This window comes from Topomyia yanbarensis, chromosome 1 (genome assembly GCF_030247195.1).
Source record: "Topomyia yanbarensis strain Yona2022 chromosome 1, ASM3024719v1, whole genome shotgun sequence".
In the NCBI taxonomy this organism is placed as follows: domain Eukaryota; kingdom Metazoa; phylum Arthropoda; class Insecta; order Diptera; family Culicidae; genus Topomyia; species Topomyia yanbarensis.
The window spans coordinates 20,125,177-20,146,498 of NC_080670.1; the positions used below are offsets into that span (position 1 = coordinate 20,125,177).

The 21,322-nt window shown below is 40.0% G+C and overlaps 1 protein-coding gene, 1 non-coding gene and 1 pseudogene across 2 annotated transcripts in view; 1 reads left to right on the forward strand and 2 right to left on the reverse strand.

Annotated features, from left to right (window-relative positions):
* The window catches only part of LOC131677056 (mpv17-like protein), a 314,479-nt gene that overhangs the window by 175,683 nt on the left and 117,474 nt on the right, over positions 1-21,322 (reverse strand). The gene's annotated exons all lie outside the window — the stretch shown is intronic.
* The window catches only part of LOC131693717 (uncharacterized), a 50,581-nt pseudogene that overhangs the window by 15,395 nt on the left and 13,864 nt on the right, over positions 1-21,322 (forward strand).
* Positions 17,731-17,801, reverse strand: Trnap-cgg (transfer RNA proline (anticodon CGG)). Its single transcript has one exon. It is a non-coding gene; the product is annotated as a tRNA-Pro (tRNA).

The window sequence follows — 21,322 nt, forward strand, 5'->3', positions numbered from 1 at the left end:
CTGTATAATGCTTGTACTTGAGATGGTTCTTTTAAACACATTTGAAGCTGACGTGCAATTGCTATTATTATGTTAACGCTGATCGAAGCAAATATTTTAAAAAAATTGTTTTTGGCAGTTCTACACCAACGTACCGTTCTTTCCTTAATGTCATACAAAAGCATCTCATCGTTTTGCATCCACCCAACGAAAACTGTAGCTAAATTATCTCCTCCCATCAATCAAGTCGCAGTCGGGCTTGTTTGTCTTCTGCTACAACTAACTGCACCGCCACCGCCGCCGTACGATCAACGTTACGTAAAGCCTTCCGCCTGCGTCCCACGACCGCACTCATTACCGTAATATCGAAAGCAAATAAAAATTATTCCATATTTATCCTATTACAGCCGGCAGCAAGGGCGAAGAAAAGCCATTAGCAAACAAGTAAACCAGCAAACATGCATGGAAAAAATAAAACTTTGTTCCACATTCAGCACACGGAACGCGCCATTCCAGTTAACCACACCGTTGGATCGCATTGTACCTAGACCGTATACCGAGCAACAGCTATGCGCTAGAACTTGAGCCCATCGGGTGCCGCGCCACCGTACCCGCCGCACCGGGAGGAAGTGATCGGTAAACAGAACATCTTTTCGCCCGCGGTGGAAGAAGGGTCGAGACACCGTCGTCGGTCGCGTCGTTCTGTGCGGGGGGTAATATAGAGGTACCCGCTCGCGTTGATGGTACTCTCCGCTGCAGAAAAGTCTCATTTATAATTTTGTTACACATATTTTATTGCTGGTGCTCGTATTTATATTTACGTCTGTTTACCAGTGTGATAACCGATTACGAAGGCGAGTGAACGCGTGCCACGCGTTCCACGGAATGCCTAGTCGGAACGGTCTGGTGGTGCCATTCGCACACTAAATACGCACAGCACCATACTGGAATATTTGTCTTTAGATTATTTTTTTAACTATTCAAAACCAAGTTGAAGCGGTAATTTAAAACTTCAGGTTTTTAAGATTGTAGGATCCGACGGAAACTTATATCAGCTGCTAACAGACGAATTTTTACGAATGCGATTAACACCAATCGACACGAACGTTCGAAGCGAAAATACCCGCAAAAAGCATTTCAGTGCTCATGCAATTTCCGTTCGTCGTTGGCACCACCGGACAGGCACCTTTCATCCTTCCTGACCGATCAGCGACTTCATCACCAGCTTTTCCCCTTTATCGCTCTCGAACGAACCTTACCCTGTATCGAATGGGGAGCTCCCCAGAAAAGAACGCCAACAACCGACACGGACGGATCTCCGCCGCCACCTACGCCGCTGCCCGCGCTGCTGCTGCTGCTGTGTCGGTTCCCGAGTACGTAGCAGTTTCACGGTGTTTTGTGCCGGGCCACCCCGTCGGTTGTTATTTGCCAGTTGCTCACTCGTGGGCCTGTAAAACGACGTAATGCGATTTAATATGACATTCATGATTTATTACGCTCCGTTTGCGTGACGTACATTTTTTTTCTGCGCTACTTAGAAATGGGTGTTTGTTGCTACATAAACGTATTCTTTACTGCAGCGATGGTAGATGCATTGTCTCGAACTAGACCCGCTCATTCGGATTGATCGTAGTGTGCCGGGAATGAAACATTAAGGACGATAAATGCATATATGACCACGACCAGTCTTCCTTTGACACATTAAAAAGATACATTATTTATAGATAACGAAGGGATATGTGTCCCCTTCTGGGCGATGGGTGATTAGCAGAGGACTCCTGGAAATTATTTTCGATTCAAATTCCTATCATAATGTGCGCTGTAAATAAAGAAGGGAAAAAACCAACAGGTCGGTCGGGTGGTACGCAGAAGGAATTGGAAAATAATCCTTGCCGACCCCGTTGCTGTGTGCGTCGGTCGAGGCTCGGAGAATGTTTTGAAAGAGGCAATTAGCCTCAATGTTTACCTTGTCATTAGCCGGAAGAGGCACGTGAAATGGCAGCCGTTGCGTTGTTTGGTCTATAATTAGTTTTTATTGTTGTATACAGACTGAACCGGATCCGGGTCGTGGAGCTGTAATTAGTTTTCCAAAGTTTGATATCGGACTTTGTCTTAGTCGCGCAGAAAAGTAATCGAGAACTTGTCCGGAGTGCTGGATTGGAATTATATGATAACGATGGGTATAGCTCTTAGAACAAATACCTAAGTGGAAAAATAATCCCCGCTTCTTAGGCACGTTTTGCGTTAGCTTAAAGATGCCAATTTTTTTGTATTACATGTTAAATTTCTTAAAACTAGGGGACTACATATTAAATTTTTTTATGGTGAGTCTAAAGAAATTTTACAGCTATCTTATACACACTGAGATAATATTCTAGAGAAAATTTTCAATAGGACGTAAGTAACAATGAGAGATTCTCTTTGGGGTCTTTCTCTTCTGTTCATTACTAGGCCATTTCAACATTTACTACTCTACTCTTTGCATAATATTCTAGTAAAAATCATCGGCTTTCGATATGTACTGGAAAGTTAGTGCAAAGTGTTGTAATGACGTCGTAATAAACGAAAGAGAAAGTAAACAAAGAGAGGCTCTCAATGTTACTTACGTCCTATTGAAAATTTTCTCTAGATATATTCGTGAATCGCTAATAGTGAAGTCTGATTTTTGCAAATAATTCGTCAATCGAGAAATTTTCGAAAGCATGATTAATTGATTCGATTAATCGACCAAAATAAACGATTGAGATAAATAATCGATTAGGGAGAAAATCTTAGTTTGTCATACAAAAAAAAGTCACTGGGTTTATTTTAATATTTTGAGGCGCTTCGCGCTTGTCATTTTTGTTCTACTATTTTCATATTTAGCAGTAGTACATATTCTTCATGAATTATGTTGTCCATTAATTGATATCACCTAATCGATTTACTCAATTTTACCGAAAACTTATATTCGATTATTGATTTTTCGATTATTTTAGAGTTTCATCGATTATTTGCGTTAATCGAGTAAAAAAATCAGCACTAATCGCTAATAATTAGTTATGTACAGACAATTTGTATAAAATATACAAATTTTGCGTACATATGATAAATCATTCGTAGTTCTATTCAAACACTCTTATTTTTATTACGAGTTTTTCGTAAAAACCACGAAACGACTTTCGTTGGCTTATTACGAATCGGTTTCATTAGCCAAATGATTTGTTCGATAAACTATACGAAAGCCTTTCTAATATTTATGAGTACCTAGAAGAAAGCTAGATCTCAAACGGCTCAAACTAGAAGAAAGCTAGATCTCAGTCGGAATGGTCGGCAACCAGGCTGGTTGTAATCTCCAACAAATGAAAAATAAGCAGCTCGGCGTTCTAGCGAATTGGCAATGTCGAGTGCGGATTGAATATGATTCTAAATAACGTTTATGTTATCTGCGAAGTGCGGAGGGAGGTGTACGACACCTACATATGTTTTAGTACCATGGGTGCAGGTCGTTATTGCTACAACTTTTTGTTCAGCCACTAACTGATAACAAACAGAACAGATATCAGACGTTTAGGCTCGATTCGAAATGTGTGTAAATACCCGCTACTGAAATTCCGAATAAATTAGACGTCAGAAACACGTTTGGCAAACGCTTGTAGATGGCGCAGTGATCGATGCAATGCAGTTGGAGTGCAGCTATCAAACACGTCTTGCAAACAGTTGTGTGGATGGCAATTGTGGAACATTGATTTCCAACGTTTATCAATTCGAAAGTTTACACAGGTTTTCGAAGAAATTTTGTTCTAGCCCAAATGTCTGTTATCTGTGGGAACAGCTATGAGTACACCACCACCCTCTTTTTACCAGCAATGATTTGGTGGCAGTCGTTCAGCCATGTTTCTGCAAGGATCATAACATCGTGCTCTGCGTCGGATACAGCTACGAAGTGCTCATCGATCTTTATGCGAAGTCCTCTCACGTTCTGATAGTATATTCTGAGCTGGAAACGGAAATGCATTTAAACGGAGATAGTATCTTTTTTTACATTTTAATGAGATTCAATTAGGTAAAGATTACTGGGTAAGGAAAGTTATGACAATTTAGAGCCACAGTACTCAAGTGAGAGCAATGATGTCGGTCTTACGGTGCTTCGGAGGAACATATACATGCCTCAGTACGGATACCTAGATGAATATCAGTTACGGAGCCGGAAGTATGTAGTCCAACGGTATATTGGAACCGAGAATGACTTTGATTCGATGCAGTATCAAAGATAACTTTGAGAGGACGTATACCCTCTTCAGTTTTACTTGGAGAATAACCCGAGGTATTTGAATAAGCAACAGTTTGACCCATTAATTGTAGCTTTTATTGTGCTGGTTGAGGTGTCTTTTAAAATACGACGAGCTCAGTTTTCTCCGTGGAGAATTCGATACCCAGATGGAGATCCCAACCAGACAAATTGTTCAAGGTATCCTGCAATAGTCCTTGCAAATCGACAGCTTTGCAACTAGTAATAAAGACCACACCATCATCTACAAGCACCCTTTACGTGCAGGAATTTGCAAGACATTCGTCAATGTCATTGACCTAAAAGTTGTAGAGTAGAGGGCTAGGACTGAACTCCTGGGAAGAGCAATGTAACTAATTCATGAAGTCAATAAATCGCCATGCGAAAAATGCATGTATTTTTCAGATAAATGTTTTAGCAAAAAGTTGTGTAAAATTTCTGAAAGACAATGCTGATGTATCTTCTCAGAAAGAATATTGATAGAAACTGACTCAAAGCCCCCTTAATACCCAAGAAAACGTATGCCATCTGCTCTTTTCTAGCATAGGCCATTTGGATTTCTGTTGAGAGCAACGCAAGGCAATCGTTTATCCCTTTCAAGCATATAAAAATAAAAAAATATCCTTTTGCCTTTGTGGAACACAGATTGTGTATTTGACAATAAGCCATTTGCTTCGACCCAAGGTGAAACAAGATCATTTTCTCAAACAACTTCCGGATACACGAAAACATTGCAATTGACCGATACGATTTGTGAACAGAGGCTGGTTTTTCTGGTTTTTGGATGGCGATGACTCTCACTTGTCTCTAATCGCGTGTGATAATATTACCCTCAGGGCACTTATTGAATAAATAAACAAGTTTGATTTGATTTTGTCCCGCCCTGAGGTTTTATTGTTACATGATAAGAGAGTAAGTGAGAAGTACACCATCGAAAATGGCGTTTCGTTCATGATATCGTGAGGGGGCGCGACACGCTAGATCTTCTGTGCCGGAGTGGAATCCGGACAAACCTTCTTGGAGAAATCGAATATCCAACGGTTTAAATAGTCCACACTCTCGTTAGTACTTTCGCTTTCGCATACGTCGGGCCGTGCCCCATAGATTGCTCATCGATGTTTCGCTCGTTAATCCGTCAACGAACCGGCTTCAGTAAGTACGTTTCTTGGCTTTCATCAGACTTTTCATTCGCGTGTCTAACATCGAGTACTGTCAACAGCTAGCGGGTAGCCTGTCGTCCTGAATGTTCTTATACGCGGCGACCTTCGTCGCGTACACGTCTGAGCACTCTTTATCGCTTCTGGTACGCGTTCAGTCTGAGCTTGAATCGTGATGTCGAGAATCAAGCCAGCCAAGAACCCGTACTCTTCCTCCGAATGAAGCTCTGGTGTGGGCTAGATTTTGCCGGATATCACGCTTCGTGATCATACGAAAAATTGATTGTATTCGGTGGCTCTGAATCGTTAGCAATAGTAATTACGATTGGCAGATGGTCGCTGTCGGGAGGGTCACGGATCCACATGCAATCTAACCGAAGCAAAGTCGGGCAGAGGGACGAGTCTAAGCCACTCGGGCGCGCTTGAGGGGCCGGAATCCGTGCCATTTCACCCGTGTTCAAGGAGAGGAGCTTCGCAATATCGCGAAGCCGTCGGTGCCCAACTAAGGCCTTTGTCTTAAATTTTAGTTCGGTAAGCAACAACTTCGATACCTAGTGTCGAAGAGAGGTCAATTCTATTGAAAGAATAGCACTTTTGATCCCCAAAAGTACTCCTCTGAAGGTGTCTTCTAAATCCTAGCGAATAATATTAAAATCGTGGAAGGTCTATTTCTGGAGTAAATCACGTTTCGCATAATGAAAATGCATCGCATTTCAAATTATTTATCAAAATTTTAAAAGAATGGTTTTTCGGGATAATGCTTTTGCAATTCCACTGTAGAACAGTGATCAGATCCGCGACCTCGTTCGATGCATTAGCCATTGAAGGATACAATCGCTGAAAGGATTGGCCATATAATAGTGAACTGCATCAAAAATGTTTTACTGTAGGGAGAAAGCTTATCAAGATGCATTTACTAGGGTCAGAAATATTAAATGCTGTAAGAATATGGTCCACTATGTCAGAAAAAATTGATTAAGCCAGTGTTGGTTTCTTTCTCTAGCTGAGATACGGGAACACTTTAGGTTTTTGATGCCCCCGGAAGTGCTGAGAACTCTTTATCTGAGCTCAGATTTCAGAGCACCTGCAGGCCTTTATAACGAAGCTGAGGGCAGGAAATGTTCATTCCTCTTGCTTTTAGGCACAGTAGATGTTCCCTCTAGGGGTTCATCAGAGTCGCCTTCGTTAATAGACAAGTTAGTATAGATGTTCGTAGAAACCGGTGGCATAGTTATCTTTAACATTTCTGCCAGAACATCCCTGAATAGAACGCTTAAGATTCACCTCGCGCTGTTTGTACGCGGGACATGTCGGGAGACTACATGGGGGGGGGGGTCCCCCACAGTGGAGGAACTTTTCGTCATCCCTTCTACAGGAATCATCCACATGATTCCCACTACATTTCCCACAACAAGGTTCGTTGTTGCTACAATGGGAGGTTGTGTGTCTCAGTTGTTTACAATTAGTACCGTTCATGACCCACGGCACAAAAAGACGAACGGGTAGACGAACCTTCTCAAAGAGGAGATAGTGAGTTAACGCAGACCTGGCGAAGGTCACCCGATAGGAGTCTGAATTTTACATTTGTCCTCTTTTGGTCAGCTCCGTCAATGCAAACTTTTGCACTTCAGTATCTTCACTGGCTGAAGTATGGGGTCTTTAAAACAGCCAACCTCATGTGTCAGCAGATCCGCACAATTCAAACTTGAATCGAAAACGACCCCACATACTTCAACCCGATTAGCTGGTACATATACTATGTACTCCTTCGTAAGAAGCCTGTAACCAGCAATGTCATTTGCCTGATTTAAACTATTTACCACACCCCAAAGCTTATCAGGGCGATTTTTCAATATTTCTGTCACGGCCGAATATCTTTGCTCGCGAAAATCAAGAAAGTGTTCAAAGATAATCATCCAACAAACAACAAAGAAATAATCGTTTTAAATCGCCCTTTAATATTTTAACGCTGATTGATTTACTAATATTATAATCGCTCCAGTTTCTGATAGTTGACTTGAGCATTTCAATCCTAATAAATAGACAGAAACGCTGTGACGAGATATAACCAATCGCTCGTTATCAGGATCATTTTCGGTCAAAGATTGAACAATTTATTTTTTCTCATGTGAGTAATTTATTGCTCCTATCCGCTCGAATAAACCGAAGGACTTAATTTATACAGCTAACTTGATAAATTATAACTCATTACAGCTGCGGAACTCAATTTCCGATTTCACTACCAAACTGAAGCACATTGCAACTAATAGCCCGACATCTCGTGAACCTTAAACGATAAACATAATTAAGAGCAAAAAAATAAAACTGGACACTGCACGATAGGAATCAAAATAATACTTTGCCCGGTTTTTTTTCTCGTCCACCCAAAAAGTCTTCCACCTCCAGGGACATAAATTTTAAACTACTTTCCGTCCCGAGCAGATAAAATCTAGCTTCAGGGGGGCCGAGGGAGAGTGTCTACTCCCTCACTGATACACGAAATTCGTCACAGACTCGAGCGAGCGAAAATGCCCCATGCTTCCTTCCTGCCGAACTCTTTCTGGTAGGTTCGTCAACCATCAAACCCGGGAAATGAACTAATAAACCTTTATTTTCGAAAATTAAGTTTCCTTTCCCCGCCAACAGCCGGAATGGGGTTTGCCAATCTTAACGCTAGACGGTCATATGTCTTTCACTATGACAACAACCGGCTCATGTCGCAGCTCCTCGACATCATTTCGCTTATCTACCACTCTAGATCGTTTAATCATTTTCTGCTGCCAGGCAGCGAGCGTCGAGCAATCTTAGATTCACTCTACCGCGTAACCCGCGCGATTCTACTCAGTTCTGTTTACTGCCTCAGTGCCTCGCCACTCTTACTGCATGGGCGGATGACGATAGTGGCAGCATGTGTGCAACCTGAACTGTTAGGAGTAGGCTGCGTAGTACTCAACTGGCGTTGGCAGATTTTAAATAGAACTTAATCTAGCAGATAATTATGAAGGCGCGGGGACATTAGTTTTGTTTACCTTCGTGGTGATTAAAAGCAACTTAGTGCGATTATACAATATCGGTTTTGCTTGAAAATTTGGAATAGGTACGTCAATTTTTCTGATATTCCAATCAGCGATGCCAGATTTACAGACATGTCTGTATTTTACAGACTTTTGATGGTCTCCTACAGACGTAATCAGAAATCTACAGACTTTTGAAAGAGTAACAGTGTTTAACAAAATTGCCCTAAAATAATTTAATCCAAATACGAGTGATTCCTTCACAATAGTTTACTAATTTCAAGCTTCTTTTAAAGTAATAACCTAGTGTAAATATCATTTACACAACAATCTACAGACTTTTGCAGACATTTTAATTATTTTTCTACAGACATTTTACAAAAACATGCGGCATCGCTGATTCCAATCCAGTCAATTCGGTTAGATGCCTGTTTTTCGGAATTTCACACAACTAGGAATGGGCGATGTCGATGCGATTTTTTTCAAATTCGATTTTTTCATCTTGAGAAATCGATCTCTTCGGTTCGATGTTTGACAACATCGATTGTATTAATTCCATAAAATCTATTTTTCTTTAAAATTTCCCTTGATGAAAACGCGATTTTCTCCACAACCGATCTTTTTATCTCGAAAAATCGATTTTTTGCATCGATTTTTCCTGGCTAGATGTTTGACAACATCGATTTTTTCGAATTAAAAATATCGATGTAGCAAAATCGATTTCATTTTTCAAAATGCCCATCACTACACACAACATCAAGATACATGATGAAGAGAAAGGTGGGAACATTTGGCATATTTGAGTTTATTAGTTTTATACTTGCAAAGCTAAGCAAGGCCGCTGGGCCCCTGGAAGTAAACAAACATCCGGATCTTCGGTTCGAACACTATCTCGAAACTATCGATAAAAAAATTATGACCGAACCGACACATAACTTATATCAACAAAAAAGCCCACAACGATATTTGTTAATGCCTTTCTTCTTCATATCCTATTTAATCTGTTTTATCGACTTCATCGAAGAAAAATGACAATCTTACTCAATCCGTCTTCATCCAGCTACAGGTTGCACGCGCTCATTGTCCATCTCGTTCACGTCCATTCGACAACCGCAGTATTAAAAGACCGTTTCTCTGATGTACTTTATGTATGTCCAATTTAGGGTTAGCCCCAACCCGCATAAATCTGTACCATATGCCAACCTTTGTATTAAACGTCGAAAAACCATTTTGAATATGGTTCGTTCAACAATAGATTAACCATTGCCTGGTATAATATCGAACATAACCAGTGTTGTTTTTCCATGCTCGACCATACAAACAACGGGTCGTTAAGAACAGTCACCATACCAAAATATGCGATTTTCCATATACATTTTGCCAACATACCCTTCAAGAACTATACAGATTATGGTGGCATGTATATTTTAGATCTAGCGATGTATAAAATATTGGCGTAGAAAAAAAATGTCTTCCCTTTCACATTTCAATTTTATCGATTGATGAAATTTCATTTTGTTACACGCAATGATCTTCTGATGAGAGCTTAGTTGAGACTAATTATCGCTTTATCCAACTGAGCTATCGCCGTAATATTGCAAAATGAGGATTTTTGATCATGTTAAGCTACAGGTTTTTGGAGCAGCGTGAACAGATATGCGAATAACAAAGACCACCAGAGTTATATTAACCTTTAGCGCAAAAGTACGATGTAGTATACAAATCTCCAATATAGGATACACGGAAGGTATTGGAAACGGTAACTAAAATGAGTATGGTAGTATAATAGTTGATTTCAATAGTAATTCTTCAAAAGGGCTAATGAGACTTTTGTAAACAAACTTATTTCGCTCATTATTCCGCTACCGAGTTGAATTTCATGAAAAATACACATGAATCAACATCTTTATCCTTGGTAGAATCAATTTCAAATGTTTTCTGTGTTGAAATGATAACAAATTAGGAGAAATCAACAAAACAAAAGTTTGTTTACAAATCTTATTAGCCCTATTCAAATGTTGATATGGAATTATAATGGTGGAATGTATCAGTAGTATTCCAAATATGGTGAGTATTATATGAATAGTTAGGAAATTGTTCCGAAGATTTCTGGAATGGTATTTATTTATACGGGAAGGGCGTTGTTTACTTATTTAAAGGTTCGCACAGAATGAAGCCGATTCTACCTATCGAACATGTCACCGGCTATTGTCTATCTCGAGATAATCTAGCATTTCGTCGAGTTCTTGCTATATGGGGTACACACGAGTGCGATCGAAACAAAAACAAACGTCAAAACGTTTTCTCACTCGCACTGATGCAAACTAGATCGGCGCGTAACTCAACGCACGGCCCGGTGGCGCACGGCTGAAAAGTCGCAATGTGGATTTAAGAAAAGATTCGTAATACCTATCGTGCAAAGTAAACAAACATACTTCTTTAGCTATGCCGCTATGCATGCTCCCAAGGGGAGTATTGTTATTGGCAGGAAAAATATTACAATAATAGGAGTGAAACACTATTTGTTTATATATTTACCCTTTCTCATTTCTTATGATTTTCGCTGGGATGTTTCGTTTGCCACGATAAGTTGCTTAATTTTTCATTCAGTATGAATTTATTCTGTAATTTGATCGAAGTCACTCAAAGTTACAGTAAATATTCCGGTTGCCAGAAAAAAATAAGCAGTCTGTATTCTACGCAGTGTTGCGCATTCCTCTGTACGGGACTCTATATTGTATACAGACTCTAGTTAGCCCGATGTGCCCTACTCCCAGTGGAAAGTATGTCCCCACAGTTGTCTAAAAACTTCGAGCCAAGGTTGCTGAAACTGGAATACAAGCACCGTTTTCCGAACGATTTCAAAGACGCGAGAGTGTTGTGTTGCAAACGAGGCAAACGCTACGATTAGTACAAGCCGCCGTGAGTGACTAGCGTCAGTTGAGTATTCTTGCGGTTGACGCTGTCTTCTTTTCCTAACAGTTCCATTCTCCCGTATTTGCGAACTGTTGCAATTGTTTGGAAATATACACACGCCACCGAAAGCTCATGGTGAGTTAATTTAAAACTCACCGCGAGTGGCTCTGAGTACTGTATGAATGTAGAGGAATGTAAAGAGCAAACGTATGCTTTTGTATCAGTAGGAGAAATTTAAATTTCCCTGAGTATGTCTCATAAATATCAGTGTTGAACATGAGTGTATGCACATAGGGTAACGATATTTTCGCCTTATTTATATTATCACTCTACCCGCTTGGAACCGTTTGGTTATAGTAGTCGGTCAACTTTGTTCGACGTATTGGCGAAAATGGTTGCGTGTAGATGGGGGTACTCAATACGAGTATTTGTCGAACTCAATCACAAATGTTTCGCCATTTCATTCTTAGGAACGAAGCATTGAGAATTAGAGCTGTGCGCCGTCGCGTCATGCCGCCGATTTCAGGTAAAAAATGGTCAGCGCGCTAACAACTTTTACCTGAAATCGGCGGCGTGGCGCGGCGGCGCACACCTCTATTGAAAATGATACAATTTTATATACATTCCTTCGATTGTAAGGTGGATAATTAACCCGATCAGAACGTCACAACAGAAACCTATCAAATTTATATCTCATGTTGATATTTAGTCAAGCAGACTTATATCACGATAATATCTTCAGGTGATATCATTGGATTATTATGAATTTAATGTACGCATATAACGATGATGTTACAGTAAGTCATATATTCTTTCACAATTATCTTTCAACGCTAACGGTAAACTTTGAATGATTGTTACATTACACAAATGACCGTCTATTTTCTAATAAACTGAAGCCTGTTTTTATTCGTCGTAATTTTTAATCGAATTTTCGAAGTTTTATTTGATTTTTGGTTTTGCGCATGGATATTCAAAGTTTCATGGTTTTGAGTATAGACAAGTTTAAGATGCATGTGATCGGAAAACTTATCAGTAATGTGTTTGTTTGACTTACTTGGTTGCAGTTTGGCATTACCTAGTTTCCGAGACACTCGTCTGACACACAACTTCTAATATAGGTCGTATGATGCCAATGTTGATTTTTTTATAACAATAAAAAATGCATATAGCGAAAACGAATTTTTAGAGCATAAAAAACTATCTGATATATACAGATTTCAATTATCATATGTATTTTGAGGATCTTCGAGGATCTTCAGTTCGATTCCTCCAATTTCTGCGGATTTTTCATAAAAAAATCATAACTTTTGAAGTTTGTGCACCCAAACCAAAAATCTCTTGCAATAGTTGCAGGCGACAATCACTTGCAAATAATGTTAGCATCGCTTGCAATTTTGCAGTGAAAGCCGCTTGCAATTATTGCAAGCATATAAAATCACTTCATCTCTCGCTATACGTACATACGTTTCTTCAACACACTGTCAAAGGATTCCCACCACATTTACGTGTTTATACTAGGTGTTATATGGGATTTTCGATTGATTGATATCGGTGTAGTGGAGTGCACTGGAACAGCACCATTTTTGCACTTTCTAGCAGAAGTGCAGAAAACTGGGTATGTTCGATTGACACTTCTGCTAGAAAGGGCAAAACCAGTGCACTCCACCACACCGGTGCACATCTATCGAAAATCCCAATAGAAACGCACAGCGAGTTTTTATTTTTCGTCTACTTTTTATTCATTCCTCACCAACATCATCAAACGCAGTTTTGTGGCTTATTCATTAAGCGGGCCTTACACGTTCAATATTTTTGTCAATACTAGAGAGTATTGACAAAAGTATTGTACGTGTAATGGAAAAAAAATTATTGACGATGTGGATTTCAAACGGGATTGAAATATTGTAACAATATCGTCAATACTGGTATTGACGAAAATATTGAACGTGTAAGGGCCGCTTTACACACGAGATATCATCAAACTGCGGATGTGCTGATTGTACGAGCTTTAACGCACTGTCTGCATGTGCACAGATAAAGCAGTGCTTATAGTCGGTGATACACCCAAAACAAAAATCTCTTGCAATAGTTGCAAGCAACAATCACTTGCGAATAATGCTAGCATCGCTTGCAATTTTGCAGTCAAAGCCGCTTGCAATTGTTGCAAGCATATAAAATCACTTCATCTCTTGCTATACGTACCTACGTTTCTTCAACACAACTGTCAAAGGATTACCACTACATTCACATGCCTATGCTGGTTGATATAGCAACGCACGGCGAGTTTTTATTTTCCGTCAACTTTTTATTCATTCCTCACCAACATCATGGATCGCAGTTTTGTGACTTATTCATTACACACGAGACGGCATCAAATGGCGGATGTGCTGATTCTACGAGTTTTAACGCTCTCTCTTCACATGTGCAAAGATAGAAAAGTGTCTATAGTCACTGCAATGATGCACAAGGACGTGAGTTCAAATCTGGGTGCGTTTTTCACTTTTCTTTATTAATCGTGAAATCATCCAAGTGTTTAGATACGGCTTTTATCTATAGCATGGTTGGATGAACTTAAGTGTTGTTTAGTGATCTCCCCGCGGGGGCTCAGTTTTCAATGCCAGCTGCCTTTTTTGTTTAACTCAAATTACTTACCAATACACATACATCGCTAATACATAGGCAAAGTTCGTTTTTTCTGTTTCTTGTATTACATGCAAGGAAGCTTCTTGCAATTTTTGCACACTACCAGAACGCTTGCAATTTTCCTAAATGCTACCGTTCATTACTCAACTGGGTTTAGTCCTCATTTCATTACACACGAGTGTGGAATGGCATCTTCCGATGACTTCAGCAGAATTTACGGCGAAGGTGATCCAGAAACAAGACACCAACAGTTAGACAAAATCCGGGAGATTGTGGTTAAAAGTTTGGCAAAGACAAGCGAGGGCATTCGACACCCATACAACTTGTGACATCGAAAGTTCGCCAAACCTTTTGAAAACGGTCAAATGGTTTACCGTCGAAACATGAAGTTGTCGAATGCTCTCGAGTCTTACAATGCTAAACTCGGACCACAATACTTACCGGCAAAAATTGTCACCAGCATCTTCCTATGAGCTGGTGGATTTAACTGGAAAAAACCTCGGAGTTTGGCCAACAAATCTCCTTAACCCTAGAACGCTGCACTGGGGTACAAATGTACCTCACGCCACCTTTGGAGCCGTGTGAAGACGAGAATGCGGCATTTACCGATCTGGAACCCTAACCATAATTCAATTTAGAGTTCCTAGTAAGAGTAGGGAAAAGGTGGTATAGCCAGTTTGCTTATAGCCTTCGTGGAAGCAGGTTTCAGAGTTGGCGTGGGGTACCCCAGTGTACGGTTGCCGATAGCGCTTCGTCAAATTTCGTGCTGTCAGTGGAAATGTGACTCGTGACAATACCAGTTTAAATACTGGTTGTTTTACTACGTAAGTAACAATTAGTATTATAAAATCGTTTTTAATGATTCTTTAAATTAATTTAATTTAGCTTTGAAGTAGAAAACAATCGTTCTCATTTTTGCTGATTTTACTGTTTTATTGATCATTTTTTATAGTTTTCAAGACAATGACTCGCAAGTATAATTTGCTCACAGTAACTACTGTAATACAGTAGGATTCCGTTTTTGGCAACAATAATTTTTTTTTCTGTTGCCAAAACTGGAACCGTGCCAAAAATTGAACCTTACCTTAAAAGCTTTTATTTTCAATTTGTGACATCACAAATGTCACAAGTACATTAATTATATAAGAATATGTGAAATGGTATGAAATAATAGAAAAAATCAACAAATTTAACTTCATTCGCTATGTCCGCCTCCATAATATATAGTGAATATGACTCCTATGTTTGGAAATAGAGTCAAAAGCGATATCCATTATTACAACAAAATGATTATTGAGTATTTTTCAAAAGATTTACTATGAACAAAATTAATGTTGCCAAAACCGGAACCCATTTGTTGCCAAAAACGGAACTTTTTTGTTGCCAAAAATGGAGCATGCCAAAAACGGAACGTGCCAAAAACGGAATCTTACTGTAGTAACGTTGCGTTTTACCAATGTATTATTGGTCAGAAATATTTTGTTCATTTGAATTTCCACCCCATTTCGAGGTATTTTCCAAAACCCGATATTTAAACTTTCACTCTTCCAAATAATTGCACTTTTTCAAAAATATCGAAATTCCATTTTATACCGTTTCTATACCATTCTTTCAACTTTTAGAATCATTAGATTTTTTAAATCGGTTGAAATTTCGCAAAGTTTTAGTAATTTTTGTGAAAAAAGCCAAAACCGCGATTTTTTTCGCTTTTTTTGTTCAAACTAATTTATGTATCATTGATTCAATATTTGACATTGATTCAGCTAAATAATTAACTGACTATAATCTTCATTTTTGTAAGTGCCAAGTGAACAGCAAACCATAAAGTTGGCACTAAAACGACCAATTAGTTCCTTAAACTTCCAGTAAATACAATCGGTCATCTTCTCCGACTTGGACAAACAAGCCATTATCCCCATTCCTGGAATCGACTTTTCGGCGTGTCCGACTCAACAAACCAAATATAACGTCGCAATCAACGAGCACGATGACATGAGCCAAAGAATGATGCCATCCATCCAAGTGTCAAGTATGCCGTTGGACATCCGTCGCCAATCGCCAACTTTCTGTCGCCTTCGCCTGGCAAGATTCCTCGACCTTTAGCCAGACGCGGTCTCAGACAGAGCTTCAATCAGCTGACATCACGAAGTGCAGGAGCTATCGCGTATGGTCATTAGGACGATTAACACGCTATCTTTCACGACGCTGACAGGCACCACGATTGTTTGTTCAAGTTCCGTTTCATTTAGACCGTGGCTAGCTTGAATTCTTTCCACAAATAAACACAAGCAACGTTCTGTTTGTGCCGTCAAACACCGGAAATTTACAGGCGTCATGTGTTTTATTTTTTATTTCTAACTGGGTCGACAATGTGTTTTCCCCCGCGGGATTGGGCTGAACGCTTGTGATTAAGGCATGTGCTTTTTTTCGACTTGACATTGTTTCTAGAAGTGACCAGACAAATTTGAGCTGAAAATTAGAGTTGTCAAAAGGCAAATTCCCTGGTTTTATTGAAATCAAATTTAGCACTTGGGATATTGAACCGAGCAAGCTCAAACCCCGAGAGGGCATTGAAGAAGGTCTGCGTTTGTAGGTATGAACATAACCTCAACAAAACGCTGTCAGCGATAGGCGTGCTTGCGTCGTAAACAATCAATGTTATTACAGCAAGTCACTATAGTTTGCCCCGAAGTTCACCGTACTAACCGAAATGCAACGAGGTCCAAGCCATCCATGATGTTTACAGTTCCTCTATCAATATTCGACTCACGTCTAAATAATCTAGCGGTGGCGTCTCGTCTTGGCCTACCGCCGAGCAAGCATGCGATAACCACGTTATCGCTATAGTCATGGGTTTGCCTGTGCTGACCGTGGACGACGCTGCCGTCTTCGTCAGAACCGAGTTTTTTTTCTTTTTCTATCGTTTACGTTCAGATGAATGGCATCCGTTGCTTGCACCTTCGCACCGCCCGCCCTGACCGACCGATGATGTCGTCTATACCTACTGTTTTGTGCTCAAGAGTACTTTTCGTCACCTCGTGCGTCAATAATTTTCAAAAACAATGGGAAATGTTTTTTCTAGAAGTTAGCAACGAGTCAAACAGTGAGTGAAGGATTGATTGCCAAATCCGGACGATTGCTGGGTCACTGATGCGAAAAGAACGTTGCATGATCTTAGAATACGTAACTTAATTAAATTCTTATTCGCTCCTGGTGAGTCAGGGTGCATGCGCTTCAGCACTGTAATTCGCACCCATCAACATTTTTTACAATATGCAGTAATGGATTGCTGACTTTTCCGTTCAATGGAAACACATGCCGGAGCAATGGTAGTGCCATTCATTCAGGTGCCAATAACTACGTGAATCCGCGGGTTTACTATTTCGTCATTCCACTGCTTTGCTTCCGTGTGAAGTCATGACCATAAACGCCATACAGTCACAAACCTGCACATGCATCACCCATCATTGCCCCTCACCGCAGAAGATACCAAGTCACATAAAAACCCGCTGGCATTAGGCGGCAAAACCTGAACCGTATGCCAGCACATTTTTCAAAGTACATGGCGATAACGAAAATAACAGCAAAAACAGCTGATTTACTTGAGTCACTTGAGTATCGTATAACGGATATTAAAATCTCTCACCAGCTTGTTGTAGCCGTGTCATCTCTGACGCTTGACTGAGATGTAATAAAAGTATCAGGGTCAATACTTAACCGATGGGTACGCCATAAAAAAAAACCACTCGGGCTCGTCCGGGAATTGAACCGGGGCCTCTCGCACCCGAAGCGAAAATCATACCCCTAGACCAACGAGCCGCTTGTCTTTCACTCTTACGATTGACGTCTGTTGTGGAGTTCGATTGTTCAAAACCGTGAACTTAGACCACTGAACTGAAATAAAAATAAATGAAGGTCGTGTAATCAGTTCTACTCTTACTTTTTATGCGTGGTTTGGTTCAGTTGTTTTGATTTCACTCAACGAAGTTTAGGTACACAAGAGCTGTGATAATACAGTGAAAACAGCTACTGAATTTGTTTTGGTTCAAAATTTTATTGTTGGGAATAGAGTTTAATGCAGATAAGTGGCTCCAGCCAATTGGCTCATTAATGAATTAAGGAGGTCACACTTTCCTGACACGATTTATCATATTCACGCTTTAAAAATTTGGTCTACTGCTAACCTTCAAACGAAGATAACCCTTTGCAAAATATTTTAAACATAATCAATATTCTTTTGTTGAAAACAATACCTTTTTTGCGAGATTTGTACATGTACAGGAAACTTGTGTTAAGTTTTTACCTATACACAATATGGTAGTCATCAACCGAAATTTTTATTGTTTGTTTTTTAGATCCCGATTGTTTTGGGCAGTTCCTGCATTCGTTTTTCTATTGTTTTCGATTAATAAGTTTTTGTTTACCATATTTTTCATTGTTTTCTATAGTAAATCATGGATTGCGTTTCAACTTCAGCTCATCAGAATCTACCACAGACGTAGTACAAGCTTGACGCTAAGATCAAATCAGAAAATGGTTGAACGCGATCGAGGTCCCACAAAGTCGCAAAGGCAGATAATACTTCGTATAACCCCTTTTCAAACATATTGGAATATAAAAATCGAGAAAAAAAAACTCAAAGCGTAAAAATAGGACAGAGATTCTGCGGCAGAGGAATCGCTTAACCCTAGAACGTTGCACTTGCGTTTTCCACCCTAGAACGTTGCACTGGGGTACAAATGTATCCGACGCGTTTGATCGCAATTTTCGCAGGTAAAATGCAAACAAAAGAAAGTATAATACATCATTTTCTTCGTTTTTTGATTGCGAAAACAGATGCGTGAGTGAAAGTACGGAATTTATTGAATCAATGATACATAAATTGGTTTGAACGAAAAAAAAAATTGAAAAAATCGTGGTTTTGACTTTTTTCACAAAAATTACTATAACTTTGCATATTTCCAATCAATTTGAAAAAAAAACATATGATTCTAAAAGTTGAAAGAATGGTCTAGAAACGGAAGAAAATGAAATTTCGAAATTTTTGATAAAGTGCAATTATTTGGAAGAGTGAAAGTTTAAAAATTCGGTTTTGGAAAATGCCACGAAATGAGATGGAAATTGAAATGAAAAAAATATTTCTGATCAGTAATACATTTATAACACGCAACGTTACTGTTACAGCATATACTGGGCGCCAATTATACTTGCGAGTCATTATTTTGAAAAACTATGAAAAATAAACAATAAAAATCAGCAAAAATAAGAACGATTTTTTTCTACTTCAAAATTAAATTAAATTAATCGAATAAGTGATTAAAAACGAATATATAATACTAATTGTTACTTACGTAGTAAAACAACCAGTATTTAAACTGGTATTGTCACGAATCACATTTCCACTGACAGCATTAAACCTGACGAAACACTGACGGCAACCGTACACTGGGGTACAAATGTACCCCACGCCAACTCTGAAACCTGCTTCCACGAAGGCTATAAGCAAAATGGCTATATTAAATTATGGTTAGGGTCCCAGCTCAGCAAATGCCGTATTCTCGTCTTCACACGGTTCCAAAGATGGCGTGGGGTATATTTTACCCCAGTGCAACGTTCTATGGTTAAAAATTTACACCCGTAAAACACGGCAAAAATTATCCTCTATACACCCAAAACGTACCCGGTAAGATTCGCTTACATTAATGCAACAAATACGACCGAAAATTGCAAGCGTTCTGGTAATGTGCAAAAATTGCAAGAAGCTTTCTTGCATGTAATGCAAGAAACAGAAAAAAACAATTGTATTAGCGATGTATGTGTATTGGTGACCAAATAGGCGTTAGATAAAAAACTGTTGGCATTGAAAAACGAGCTGCCCATGAACAGATCACTAACCAACACTTTATGCATCCAACCATGCTATCCGATGATTACTGGTGGATAAAAGTCATATATAAACATTTGGATGATTTCACGATTAATGAAAAAAGTAAAAGAAGCATCCAGATTTGAACTCGTGCCCTTACGCATCGTTGTACAGATTATAAGCACTGATCTATTTTTACACATAAAAACGGAGCGTTAAAACTCGTACAATCAGCACGTCCGGAATTCGATGATTCCTCGTATGTAATGAATAAGCAACAATACTGAGCTTGATGATGTTGATGAAGAATGAATAAAAAGCAGTCAGTAAATAAAAACTCGGCGTGCGGTGATGTATCAACCAGCATTGGCACGTTGAATGTGGTGGAAATCTTTTGACAGTGTGTTGAAGAAATGTATGTACGTATAGCGAGAGATGAAGTGATTTTATATGCTTGCAGCGGTTGCAAGCGGCTTTCACTGCAAAATTGCAAATGCTAACATTATTTGCAAGTGATTGTCGCTTCCAACTATTGGAAGAGATTTTTGTTTTGGTTGTGTGACCAGGGAGGACACAGAGCAGTCCGATGGAGCAACTGATGAGTCGGATGGCTCCGAGAATAAAACAAGAGGAACAGGAAGAACTAGCCACTTAAGCGGAGTGGCGAAGAAAGGCTATGGGTGTCTGCTGAGAAACGGCCACAAACCCGCTGAAGCCTGAAGCGCTAGAGTTGGCAAAAATCTCAATAGGGAAGGCACCATCCAAGCGACCGCGTTCGACGACCACGGGGTCGCCGAACAATAATGGGTGCAGGAAGAAACCGCAACCGAAAAAGATCAAGGGTCAGGATCCCAGACAGACACTAAAAACTGAGCAGTGCCCAACCTTCAACGAATTGGCCAAGTCGCAACTCATCCCGGTTGGGTACCCTGCGAATACCCTCAGTCATGCACAGCTGAATGCTACTCGATGCGAACGACAATTTCTGCATAGAATGCTGGAGGGTCGTGAAAAGAACTACGGTCCTCAAAACGGTATAGCTCCTGTTGGCGGTAGATGAGGCTTCAGTGAAACTGATAAGCTCCCAACACAACCAGCAGAACTACGTATTCGGAAAGGCAAGAATGCGCCAGTTGAAGGGGGCCCCAGTCTTCGCCGAACGTTGAAGTTCTAGGCAAGCATGGACTATTAAAGCTCCTTTGGGTGACCCAACACGGAGCACCTCACGACGGACTTCTGATCATAGCAAGCCTGCAGCAACGGTAACGAGTGCATCGGTGGTAGTCCGTCTCACGAGCAATACACAAAAGCACCCTACCGTATGCGGCTCACGAACTGAAACGCAAGGAGAGGATCTGAAACCTCCCGTAGGCGAAGGTGCGCAAACGGTAAGAGCCGAAGAAAAAACTGGACCAGAAAAGGCTACTGGAACGTCGAACAACACACAGCCTGTGACTAGCCGTCGGTACAATAA